Below are 11,963 nucleotides of genomic sequence, written 5' to 3'. Positions count from 1 at the left end.
ATTTCATTCTGTTTGGCCCAAATAAATAAATCAAAGCAAAACTTAAAAAGAAAATTCTGTGGTGGGTGTCATCAAAAGTTTTGCCCTATTGTGCACTGAGTGGACAGATTCAAGTTTGTTGATCTATGAACTGAACTTAATCACACCTGGCTGAGGTTGTTTCACAAAGCCAAAGCAGAGTGTAGTTTGTGTCGAATATTGAATCAAACAAGTGAAAATGTTTTATGCAGATAGTTATCCCCAAACCTGAAGGGTAAATTAATTTAAAGTTGCATAATAGTATTTGTGTAAAACCATCCCTTCTCGGGGATAAGTAGGACATCTTTACAAACGTGCCATGTGTACATCAGCTCTGTGTGGCATGTATGACAAATGTGCCCTGCTGAGGTGGGGCTGGGGAGAAGACAAGGAGAAGCATCTTCTGTGCACTAAGGTCTGATATGCAGGCTTTTATCGAGAGTGTTGTACTGACATCAGTTATAGAGAACAGAAATCCTTTGTATGCTGTAGTTTCTGCTTTAAGCCTATTGATAACATTTTATGTCTCATAGGCTTTATGTCTAATTTTATTATCTGTATTTTAGTTTATTTACAATATTATGTGTGGTGGTTGTACATTCAAATTACTATGGAACCATATAGTAACTTGGGCTGGAGGGGACCTTTAGAGGTCACCTGGTACCATCACCTTTCAAAGTACGGTGAGCTTCAGAGATCCAACTCAGAGCTCAACTGGGGGCCTCAGGGCCTTGTCGAGTTGAACTTTGAATACTTCTTCCACAGCTCTCTGGGCAATCTGATTCAGTGCTGAACCATCCTCAGGGGAAGATTTTTTTCTTTATATCTAAGTCAAATTTGACTTTTTGCCATCTGTGCCTGTTGCTTATCATCTGCTATGCACTTTTGAGGAGATCTGTCTCCCTCTTATCTATAATCTGCCAACAAGTAGTGACAAGCAGCAATCAGATCCCTCAGACCTTCTCTTCTGCAAACCAAGATCCCTCAGCTGGGGTTTATTTAATAACCAATGACATTAGAACTCTTATTCTTCTTGATTATTTCATGTACTCTATCACTTCCTTGCTCCCCTCAACTCAGTGCTGCAATCCCTAGTCTAAAGTTTGATTCCCAGCAGGCAGGAGGTCACTGCTGGTCTGGGAAGGTCAATTCCTGCTATGCAGCCCCTTGCATGTGACAGTCTCAGTGGTTGCTGGTCAAGATTCCTGGACATCCCTGAGCATTAGTCTCCACTAAGCAATCTGTTCTCTGGGATTTTCCACCACTTCTGGGATCTTTCCTCCAATCAAGAGCTTCATCTTGTTCTTTCCAAGATCTCTGCTTCTTAATGTAAAATCGTACTTTTAGTGGCACCTCTTCTTTCAACTAGCAAGTAGCAGAATTGCTCTTGAGTCTAACCAGTTTCAGATGTTCACCTGCCCACACACACGCAACAAATTATCTGCTGCCTGTAAGGATTCACAATGCCAGCTATTTTTTCACCTATGACAACTGGGGAACCCAAAATGAGACACAGTAGTCTCAATTCAGCGAACAGACAGTAAAAGCCAATCTCCTTGACCTGCTTTCCACTTTCTTGGTTGCTAGGTAGTTAACCTTCAGCACTGCAAGGATGCAGTGCTGGCACATGTTTAGCTTTTGTCCACCAGGACACTTGATTTTAAAAGCTGCTTAATTCTGCCCTGTGAAGTTACTCTTGTTGCAGATGCAGTACCTCACATTTGCCTATGTGTAAAATGATAAATAACTCTCAGACATAAAGCCTCATAGTAAAGTTTACTTCAAAAGGGACCTGTGGAGATCATCTTGACCAACTCTCTATTTCAAACAGGCCTAACTTCAAATCTAGTTCAGAGTGGTCAGCGTCTAGTCCGCTTGTGTTTTGAATATTTCAAAACTAATGAGATATATCTCGAATGTAATGTCTATGAAATACATTTGTTTTTTTAAGGAGAGAACAAGGCCAGTTTATAGGCCAGCTGGTGCTATCCTGATCAGGAAAATCCACTCAAAGCTGAGCCAGTAACACACTGGAGATAAAGAAGATGTACTTGCACAATAGTGCTGCAAGGATGTCGACTCTTGTAATTGACACCTTCCAAGATTACTGAAGGACTGGTTTGGTTTGACTCTCAGAGTACCAGTAAACAAGGATGTTTCTTTTGATTTCTAGCCTTATTTCTAGCAATGTTTTCATTATCAAAATTAGTTACAATCAGATGCAGTCTCTGGGCTGAAGAAGGGAAACAGATTTCTGAGGCATCATCCACCATGCATTGTCACACCAGGAGGGAAGTAGGAAGAATGTGTGATAAGACATTTATGTCTTGTATTTTATTATTCATCTGAAGTCTTCAACTATTAGTGCTATGCTAATTAAGTCATTTTGGATTGTCTGACAGATCTCATGATAAACTCTAACAAAATAATAAACTGAGAGGATGTCAATTGGATAATTAGCTAATAATCAATATCCATGAGCAGCAGCTGTGATGAGATGGCAGACAGATAATAGGCTCTCTTCGAGAGCTGGGTACTTTGTTGGTTCGAGTTTCAAGGAAGATGCTGCCAAAACAATAACAATTGTATTGTATTATAAGAGTTAGGAAAAAGCAACTGCAGATTAATAGTGACATTAATCTAAAATGAGGATTTAGAAATACTTTCTCCTACACAAATTATTATTAAGTAGTTGATCGTGGCAATTAATTTGTTTTTTTTTTTTTTTTTAAGATGGGCATTAGACAAGTCAAATATAAAATGCCCTGGGTAGAACCTTAAATTCGTAAGTCTCCAAGGAGCCAAGATACATTAAACATTTAATTATAACTCCACAGATACAAAGCTAATCAGAGTACTGCTTTACAATCTCAGAGGCAACCAAAACAGGATTTGCCTCATTTAACTGTAGGCATCTACAGCAAAGACACAGAGATTTAATTCTGAGCAAGCTATCTCAACTCCCATGATATCCAGAAACAAAAAGCATGGGTTGTCTTGTCTAATGGAGGTTTCTGCATTATGATGGAGATAAGATGCATCCTGGAAGTCTGGTTCTGTTCATTAATTCTAGAAGCCTAGATGGCCATATCAAATGCCTCAAGTTAAGAGAGGTGAAAATTCATTATTTACTATATCACCATTATTTACTATATCACAAGTATCAATGATAATAAGAACTTGTCTGGTGGGTCTATTTGTATAGCAGCTCAAATGACACGAGTTACATTTTGTTTACTGATACGCAACTGAAACTTTGCTTACTGAAATTCAACTTGTTCCAAATGTAATTCAGAGATGGGAAAGGATGTCTACAATTTGCCTATCTGTTTCCACTTGCTACCAATCTATCTTCTTTGAAAATGAAGGTTCCTGTATGATTTTCCATTGTGCTCAATTGGACTGGGTTGGTGAGAACTGTGTGGTACCATGGACAGCATATTTCCTCTGAAAATTAAGGATGAGCTCTAATCTGGGATTATCCATCTAACTATGAGATTTTTTTGGTGCAGAATGTCACAGAATTGCCTCCCACAATAGCTGGGAATGAAGGGGGCTTGTGAGCTTCCATGAGGTAAAGAAGCAGGCTGGAGAATACAGGATGGTCGAGATAGACAGAGCTGTGCTAGAAGCAGTTACCTCCCATGCAGTAGAGGAGACTGTTAAAAAATGTCTTCTGCAACGTTCTGCCCCTGGTGCAACATCTCCTGAGGGTTGTGGTGTGCCACAAAGCACCTCCACAACTCCTCTCTTTCTCCAACAGTTTGTGTCAGGCCTGACTTGCACTGACTGACTCAAGGCCAGAAAGAATGACCAGTGTTTTCACAGAACCTTCCAGCTGCTAGTGGCTGAGAGAACTTCAAGCTGAGCTTGGATATATGAGAGGTGAATGGTGTGCAATGGGAAGAGGCAGTAGCTCCTAACAGTGCAAGCTGGTGGAATTTGTGACTGTAGGGCTAATGAGGGACTCAGGCTTGAGGTTTAGCTCACAAGTGGAAAGGATTAAGGGAAAATAAAGAAAAAGCCAAGAAATGGCAACACAGCAGATGCAAACAGTTGACATAGCTTATTGTGTATTAAAACAGGCTAGTGTTCCAGAGTTGCACTACTGGGAGAGTTTGACAGGTTTGTGCTGAAAGACACCACTTAGAAGTGTTAACTTCTTTTAGCTTAGCCTTATGGAGCCTTTTCACTGCAGAGTCTAAAGCTGGCTGTAGCCTTCATAATTCATTCTTAAAATGTGAGGTTAATGTGTAGCTACATTGGATATCAAGAGAAACAGATGGAGCAAGGAACACAGTGAATCACAAGGAATCTGTTAAAGAATTTTTCTCACTAAGAGAATTTTTCCTTACTGAGTCTGCCTTAAATATCAGAGAAAGCTCAAGTCACCAGATGAATGCCAGTTCTACTGTCCCCTGTTTGGTATTTGGAGTTTTAAGCTAAATGTTGAGTTTGTCTGTTCAGGTTGGGACTTACCAAGGAGAAGCAGCAAATTCATTTTCATTGAATTTAAATTAGATCTTTGTTCTTAGTCTCTCTAGAAAATCTAAGACTTTGATTTCTCTGGAGATCATCTGGAATATTATTCTTTGTAAACCTTATAGGTTTGGTAATAACATACAGGTCTGCTTCTTTCAGCCATAAGAAGACACTCCCAGTTCCTAACACAAATCATACCTCATATCTAAATTTACTGTAATTCCAGACTACCCATCAGCTTCCTGGCCAACTGCCCCAAGGCAGAGGAAGGCTGTGTGGTTACATAAATAGGGTTGTTGAATGCATCAAGTGAGGTCAACTGGCATGGTTCCCACAGTCAGAAAGCCCAGCCAGGATTTCCATTGCTCTTCAATCAGATAGGATGGAGGAAGAATGCCTCTGATGATCTCAGCTGCAGCTGGGGGTTGATATCCTTCCAGAGTTAGATAAATAATAAATGACCATGGTGATGGATGTCTCTGAAATGTGCTAACAATTTTAATATAATGGACTGGAAGGTATAGGTGTATGTTTGTGCCCTCTGCTGGTTGGAGCCAAATGGTCTAGTGTTTTTCATTTGTGTGTAAGTGAACAGAAAATTAGTGCCTGTTGTGAAACAATGGAAAACTGCAAGCTGCCAGGCTAGGTATACAATCCCCTGTATGATTTTGAAGCAATCTGCCTGTCTCCACTTGTGTGGGATGTTGGTACTCTCAGTCCATGGCCCGAATGGTGGATCCTTCAAAATTAGAATTTACACAGTCCTGTAGGTTTATGTGGCATTGTTCAAGACCTGAAATGTGCCAAGTAAACAACAAAGAAGAAAATGCTTCTTGCCCTCTCCCTGCTATTGCTCTTTGTAGAATATGCTGTGGTGTCATCCAATGAGCCAAAGCATGAGGTTCCTTTTTCCTCCTCTGTGTATTGGTTTTCAGCAATGGTGTTTCTGGATTTCTTGACACATCTCTGCCATCCTGTATTTTGCAAGGTTCCTGCTTTACCAGCCATTAAAGAAACTGTGACCTCTCCCTAGCATTCATGTTGCTCCCTCGCAACCTCACCTGGGAGGTGGCAGGATGCAGTGCAATACCAAGCCTACTGGTGATCTGTCCAGATGGTCAAAGCCTTTTTTAGACCAGAGGTGGCAGGAACACTGGGTCTGGTTTACACTGTTGGGATTTCTGTGACTTGAGTAGAGATGTTGCCTTACCTATGAAGTGATGGGAGAGTCAAGATAAGCTTTCTCCTGTTCTTTTGCAGGTGGGTGTTGTGTGGCAACTGGCTTTGATATCCTGTTGTTTCCTGGTAACTGTCAGGGTTGCTAAGAGAAAAATTGGCAGTATCGGTAAATATGACATCTGTGACATCATCTGCTCACATTACATTGGAGAGAAGAAGACCTAGTGGCCAGTTTCATCTCGTTTAACCCAGCTCTATGTTGGTTTTCATAAATAATTATACTGTCTATAAGGCATGAAATGGGTTGTTTGGGAGTCAGGGGTCCTGTTGTTTGCCCTCCTTGGTCCATTCAATAACTACAGGTAACACTTTTAGCCCTTTTCTCTAAGATGAAATGAGTTCTGTGGATAAAAATCACTATCTGGGTGTTAAGTGTTATCACTGGTCTTTGATGCTGTGGTTTACCAGTACGTTACACAGGTGGCTTCACTGGGAAAGAAACTTTCACCAAGACATCTCCTCTGCTAGTCCTTCATTCTTAAAGCATTTTGCTTTGTAAACCCACCTGTCCACAGGCCATTGTGTCAAAGCTGTAGCTGGAGTGGGAAGTGTGTGTGGGGGTGTAGGTGAAGGAACAGCAGATTCAGTAAGGTATTACTGCAGCTTAGGTCTCTGGAATTCAGTGGAGTTATACCAATGCAAATCTTAAGCAACACAGCAATGAATTGATAAATCCTGTTTGCTTGCATCTGCCCACCCTGAGCCAGAGCTGAAGACATTACTATCTGCTGGTGCATGCCAAAGCATGTGCAGAGTGAGTTGTTGTGCTCTCTACAGTGCACAGGAGACAGATGGTGAAACCCACCCGTTCTGAAGCGTGCCTACAGAGAGTATGATTTTTGCAGTGCCATGGTGCTGGCAGACAATGCAAGAGCAATATTCTTACATTTCAGAGAACTGACTAGCTTCAGAAGTGCTTTTTTACCAGTATTCTCTTCTGCCACCTTTTTGATCCACAGCTGCCTGCAGAGGTGGCACACACCACTGCTGGAGACTGGGTATTGCTCTGGCTGGAGCAACTCTGTGATTTAGTGTGAGGAGTGGACTACAGAGAACAAATCCAGGTCATCTCAGCCTAGGAGAGGAGGACCAGTGGAGCAATGTTCTTCACCTCTTCAAAAATTCCAGCTAACCCTCTGTGTTAGCACTGTATGGGCATAACTTTTCTTGGTTGGGGCCAGGTGGGAGGGAAGAGCAGATTAATGGAGGGGATGTCTTCTCTACCCTAAACAGATAACATTTCTTTAGCTGTACAAGTGGGGTTTGTGATAAGAAAATGAAGCCCTGTGTGCTTTTGCAGAACCCATCAGAAATCCTGAGGACATTCAGAAGTGCTCAGTTTTCCATTACTTTCCAGCAGCTGACAGTACATTTGTGTTGACCTTGGTGACAGCACCAGCTTTGCAAATGAAAAGGACATGCATCACTAAGAGAAGAATTAAATTTGCAATGAATGGCTTGTATTTCATTCTCTGTTACTGCCATTTTTATCTGTCCCGGCTAATCCTCGTGTCCCTAGAAAGCCTTGCCCTAGTGTTCCATTTCCTGCAGTGGGAACGATGCCTGCACTCACAGCAGGGGTAGCTTTCTCCAGCTCTTTTGTCTAATGCTGTCATGTACCCCCTGAGCTCCTTGTTCCTTTGCCAGTGGTGGGGAGTGTGCAGCTCGCTAATGTGGAGTCTTCTGTCTGCTTCTCAGACAAAAAAAAAAATCATCTCTGACTTTTTAGTAGATCCTGTAAGACCAGCAATTCTCAAGTGAAATTGTTCTCAGTTTAGCAGATGGGAACTCTATGTCAGTATGAGAAGGGGGAAAAGTAATCTGTTCTATTGCAGCTGTCACTTCAGAGATTTTCATCCCTCTCCCTTATGTAAGCGTGAGAGTACTATAGACACAAGATATGGGGGTTACAGGTATGTGAAATGGCTGCACACACCTATCTAGACATTCCTTTCAGCCTAGTTTGTGTTAGAATAGGTGAGGGATTAAAGAATATATCCTCTTTTTATTTTTTAAAAAAGTAGACCTTTGGCATAATTATCAGTGCAATACTGACATCATGGGTTAATCTAGATGCAATTAGTGTTTTCCTCTTCTCCTTCCTTTTTTTTTTTGTTTGTTTGTTTGTTTATATAAAAAGACATTTTAGCTCATTTTTCAGGAGTGCATGATGATTATTTCATAGTGATCTGGCTCTGCTCAGAAGTTCCTACCTGGAAAATCCTATAAGGTGAAGTTGCCCCTTAAGGACCAAGGGACAGAAGTGGGCTAGTAGTCTGAGCTACCTAGAGGTGTTTGCCTGTGCTGCAGAGGCCCATGACCTGAGTTTTCAGGGAGATAAATTGTTTGATGTCAGACCTGAGTCCTTGGCTTCTGGAACTGGGCCAAATCCACTTCCCATAATTAAGTCATAGTAGTCAGGGGCATGATGACACCTGGAAATGACCAGGTGATCCAGTAACCTCTCCTGTCCTCCACCAGCGATGAAGAGGGAGCAAAGCAACTGGGGAACTGAAAACGAAGCCCATGACAGGTGCCATTTGCTGTGCCCCACTACAGGAGACTGGCTTACAAAAGAGGAAAGGGCGAGAGGCTGGTTCCTTTCCACCATGAGCTCACTGACTTTGTAAGGTCATGGCAGGGATGCCTCAATTCCCTGTGCACCGTTCTCTCTGCTGCCCTGCTGTTTTGGTGGCTGTGGAGCTAGGGACCTGCTTCAGTTCAGCAGAGCAGAGCACAGCCAAGTCTAGATGACTTTGCAGATGCTGGTTTTGCGCATGAAATGACCTGAGATGAGCCGTGACGCAGCTCTCAGGGCAGGACTGGAACACTTTACCCAGAGGAACAAGGCAGTGGATTTCTGTTTTAAGTGAAGTCCCTCAGAGAGGATTTATTTTGCAAAAGGCTTGGGATTGATGCAGCTGGGTGAAGTGAGAATGCATTTGTTTTTCAAAGTGAAAGTTTTCCTTTACCCTCTGTCAAAAATAAGGGAGACAGAGGAGCTTGGGAACCATGAGGAAAATGTTACCAAGAGCTCTCTGGATAGGAAAGATTTTGTAGCAGCAGCTTGCTCTCCACATCGCCAAACAGATCTAATTCAGAGAAACCCAAGCACAGCAAAGCCCTTTTCTTGGCAGTTTTTGGCAGCACCGTTTCCTCTCCGTGCAAGTACATGGCTCCAGTTCTATTCAGATAAAATATTAGGGCTTCATCTGTCTCTCTTTGTTCTACCAGCTGAGAAACCAACCAGTGTCTTTCTAATGAAGAATTAACTTTGCACTCAGGTGCTCCTTATGCCCTCCCCAAATACAAGTAGTCATACCCAAAGCATGTTAAGATGTGGTCACTAAATAAAGCCAGGTCAGATGTTGAGACTGACAGTTTACTGGTTTATATGTAGCCCATACTCCTTGAAGCTAGACTTTGACTTGGTGAGAAGCAGTAAGGCTGTGCTATGGGTCCAAAAAATAGGATTGCGAAGGTTTTGCTCCCCACCTTCCTTCTGAAGGACATAACTTTCTGAGCTGGCTGGCACCCGTTGTTTCTCAGTTCCAGCGGGACCTGGACAGGCTGGAGAGTTGGGCGGGGAACAACCTAATGAAATTTAACAAGGGAAAGTGTAGAGTCCTGCATCTGGGCAGGAACAACCCCAGGTTCCAGTATAGGTTGGGAAATTACATATTAGAGAGCAGTGTAGAGGAAAGGGACCTGGGGGTCCTGGTGGACAACAGGATGACCATAAGCCAGCACTGTGCCCTTGTGGCCAGGAAGGCCAATGGCATCCTGGGGTGTATTAGAAGGGGGGTGGCTAGTAGATCGAGAGAGGTCCTCCTTCCTCTCTACTCTGCCCTGGTGAGACCACATCTGGAATATTGTGTACAGTTCTGGGCCCCTCAGTTCAAGAAGGACAGGGAACTGCTGGAGAGGGTCCAGCGTAGGGCAACGAAGATGATTAAGGGAGTGGAGCACCTCCCTTATGAAGAAAGGCTGAGGGAGCTGGGTCTCTTTAGTTTGGAGAAGAGGAGACTAAGGGGGGACCTCATTAATGTTTATAAATATATAAAGGGTGAGTGCCATGAGGATGGAGCCAGGCTCTTCTCGGTGGCAAACAATAATAGGACAAGGGGTAATGGGTTCAAACTGGAACACAAGAGATTCCACTTAAATTTGAGAAGAAACTTCTTCTCAGTGAGGGTGACAGAGCACTGGAACAGGCTGCCCAGGGAGGCTGTGGAGTCTCCTTCTCTGGAGACATTCAGAACCCGCCTGGACATGTTCCTGTGCGACCTCACCTAGGCGTTCCTGCTCCAGCAGGGGGATTGGACTAGATGATCTTTTGAGGTCCCTTCCAATCCCAAACATACTGTGATACTGTGTGATACTGTGATACTGATCCACATGCAGACTCCAGCAAAAGTCTTCAGGCATTTAACCCCCCTAGCAAGGCTGGGTCTGTGCTAGCTGCTGATGGGTGGGAGGCAGAGCAGTAACAGCCCAGCAGTAGGGCTGTTTGCCAGCCCTAGCTGGAGAAGGGGACATACAAGTTGGCTGACCGAGAAACAGGAATACCAATGAACTCTGGGCTCTTTGTGTTAAAACATGACTCCCTAGCACTGACTGCACTAGTCCTGCAGGACTTGAAATGCCCTTGTCCTGACAAGCAGGGTTTTCAAGGCAGGTCTGGCTGTTTGGCAGTGCTGAGTATGTCCTTGTTTTGCATGCAGCAGGCACAGGGAAAAGAGCCTGATAAAAACAGCAGCTCCTGCTGCCAACTCCATAAGGCAGCTGACTTCTCAGATGTCAGGCAGATCTAAAACATCAAAGGGGCTTCTCCTGAACTAGCTGACCTTTTATTACACATATCTTTTCACTAATACCTGGCAGATTATCTTTGCCTTGTTTTTGCTGCTGTGTTCTTTGACCTGTGGCAACCCCAACTGCTTTGAATGTGCTCCATGATGGCAGAGAGGTGACATTCACAGTGACTGTACTGCTACAGGTGGCTCCAGTAGGTGGCAGTTGTTCCTCTCTGAATTTTCTTTTGTATAGGTGCTACTGGAAGTGCCTCCAATCATGTGTCATCACCCTCGTGCTTCAATCCAATCCTGAGCTATAGGTGAGCATCAGTTCAGCAGACACTGAGAGAAAGTGAGTTTAGCCCCAACTGAGCTATGTATTGCTGTGCATGCAAGAGTTGGCCATGCTTACACACTTGGTAAGCTGCATCCCAGGACCACTGAGGACAATAATTTCCAGTGCTTTTCTGTCTTCCTTGAGCAGTCTTTCTGAAATTCAAGAGAGTGCTGGTGGAAACAGATGTGAGAGAGGTGTTTCTAAGGGAATGTGTTGCTGGTAACTTCTGGAGGTAAACATGGTTATGAGATCATGCAATGAAGGAAAGCCAGCACAGAGGCAAGAAACCCCCTGCTCTAAGCACTGTTCTGCTTTAACCCAGACATGATCTCGTCAATCCCATCATGAGGTTCACGTTGAGAGGCAACTGCACAACACTGACATTTACACAGATTGACTGTGACTCTGCTCTCAGGGCTCTATGCAGCCTTCTCTTTCCTGAGTCTGCTGTTCTGGTCCTGGAGTTTTTCTGGTCCTGGACTTTCTCCAGCCAATGCCTCCCATTTGCATTGGATACTTTTATCAGTATTTCCCCTATCATATTTTAACCTTCTGGAATAATCTGGACTGCATAAGCAATTATTGAAATGTGTATAGAGCTTATTCTTAGGGCAGAGGACAGGTGCTCACAAAAAACATGAGAATCACTTGATCAAAACCAGTTCCTCTAGGAAATAAAGGGCAGAAAGCTTGTGTATTGTGCTCCTCAGACCATTAGGAAACCCTTGTTTCTAGGAGAAGGGAAGAAGTGAAAGAGGTGGCTGTGTGAGCCTGCTTGCCTTGGCATACTGGACCAAACAGTGAGGGTCAGCTTCAGTCTTTTAGAGTCAAGACCCTGGAGAACTGTTGCATTCACTAGCTATCATGTCACGTCAGCTAGTGTCTTGAGGCTGTGCCTGTAAAAATAGGTGTCTGGTTCTCTCCACTGTTCTTTTGCAGTCTTCAACATCCATGCAATTTGCGTGTCAAGTCTTTCCTTCGTGATCTGAATTCATCCTGCCTTCATAGTCAGCCCAAGAGAGACTGTTCACTACTGAGTCAAATTATCCACCAAACTGACCCCCATCTACTTGAAACAGCCAAACTTTCAA

Source organism: Columba livia, chromosome 1 (assembly GCF_036013475.1).
Source record: "Columba livia isolate bColLiv1 breed racing homer chromosome 1, bColLiv1.pat.W.v2, whole genome shotgun sequence".
Taxonomy (NCBI): Eukaryota; Metazoa; Chordata; class Aves; order Columbiformes; family Columbidae; genus Columba; species Columba livia.
The sequence above is the reverse complement of the archived record's forward strand: the minus strand, read 5'-3'. Positions refer to the sequence as shown.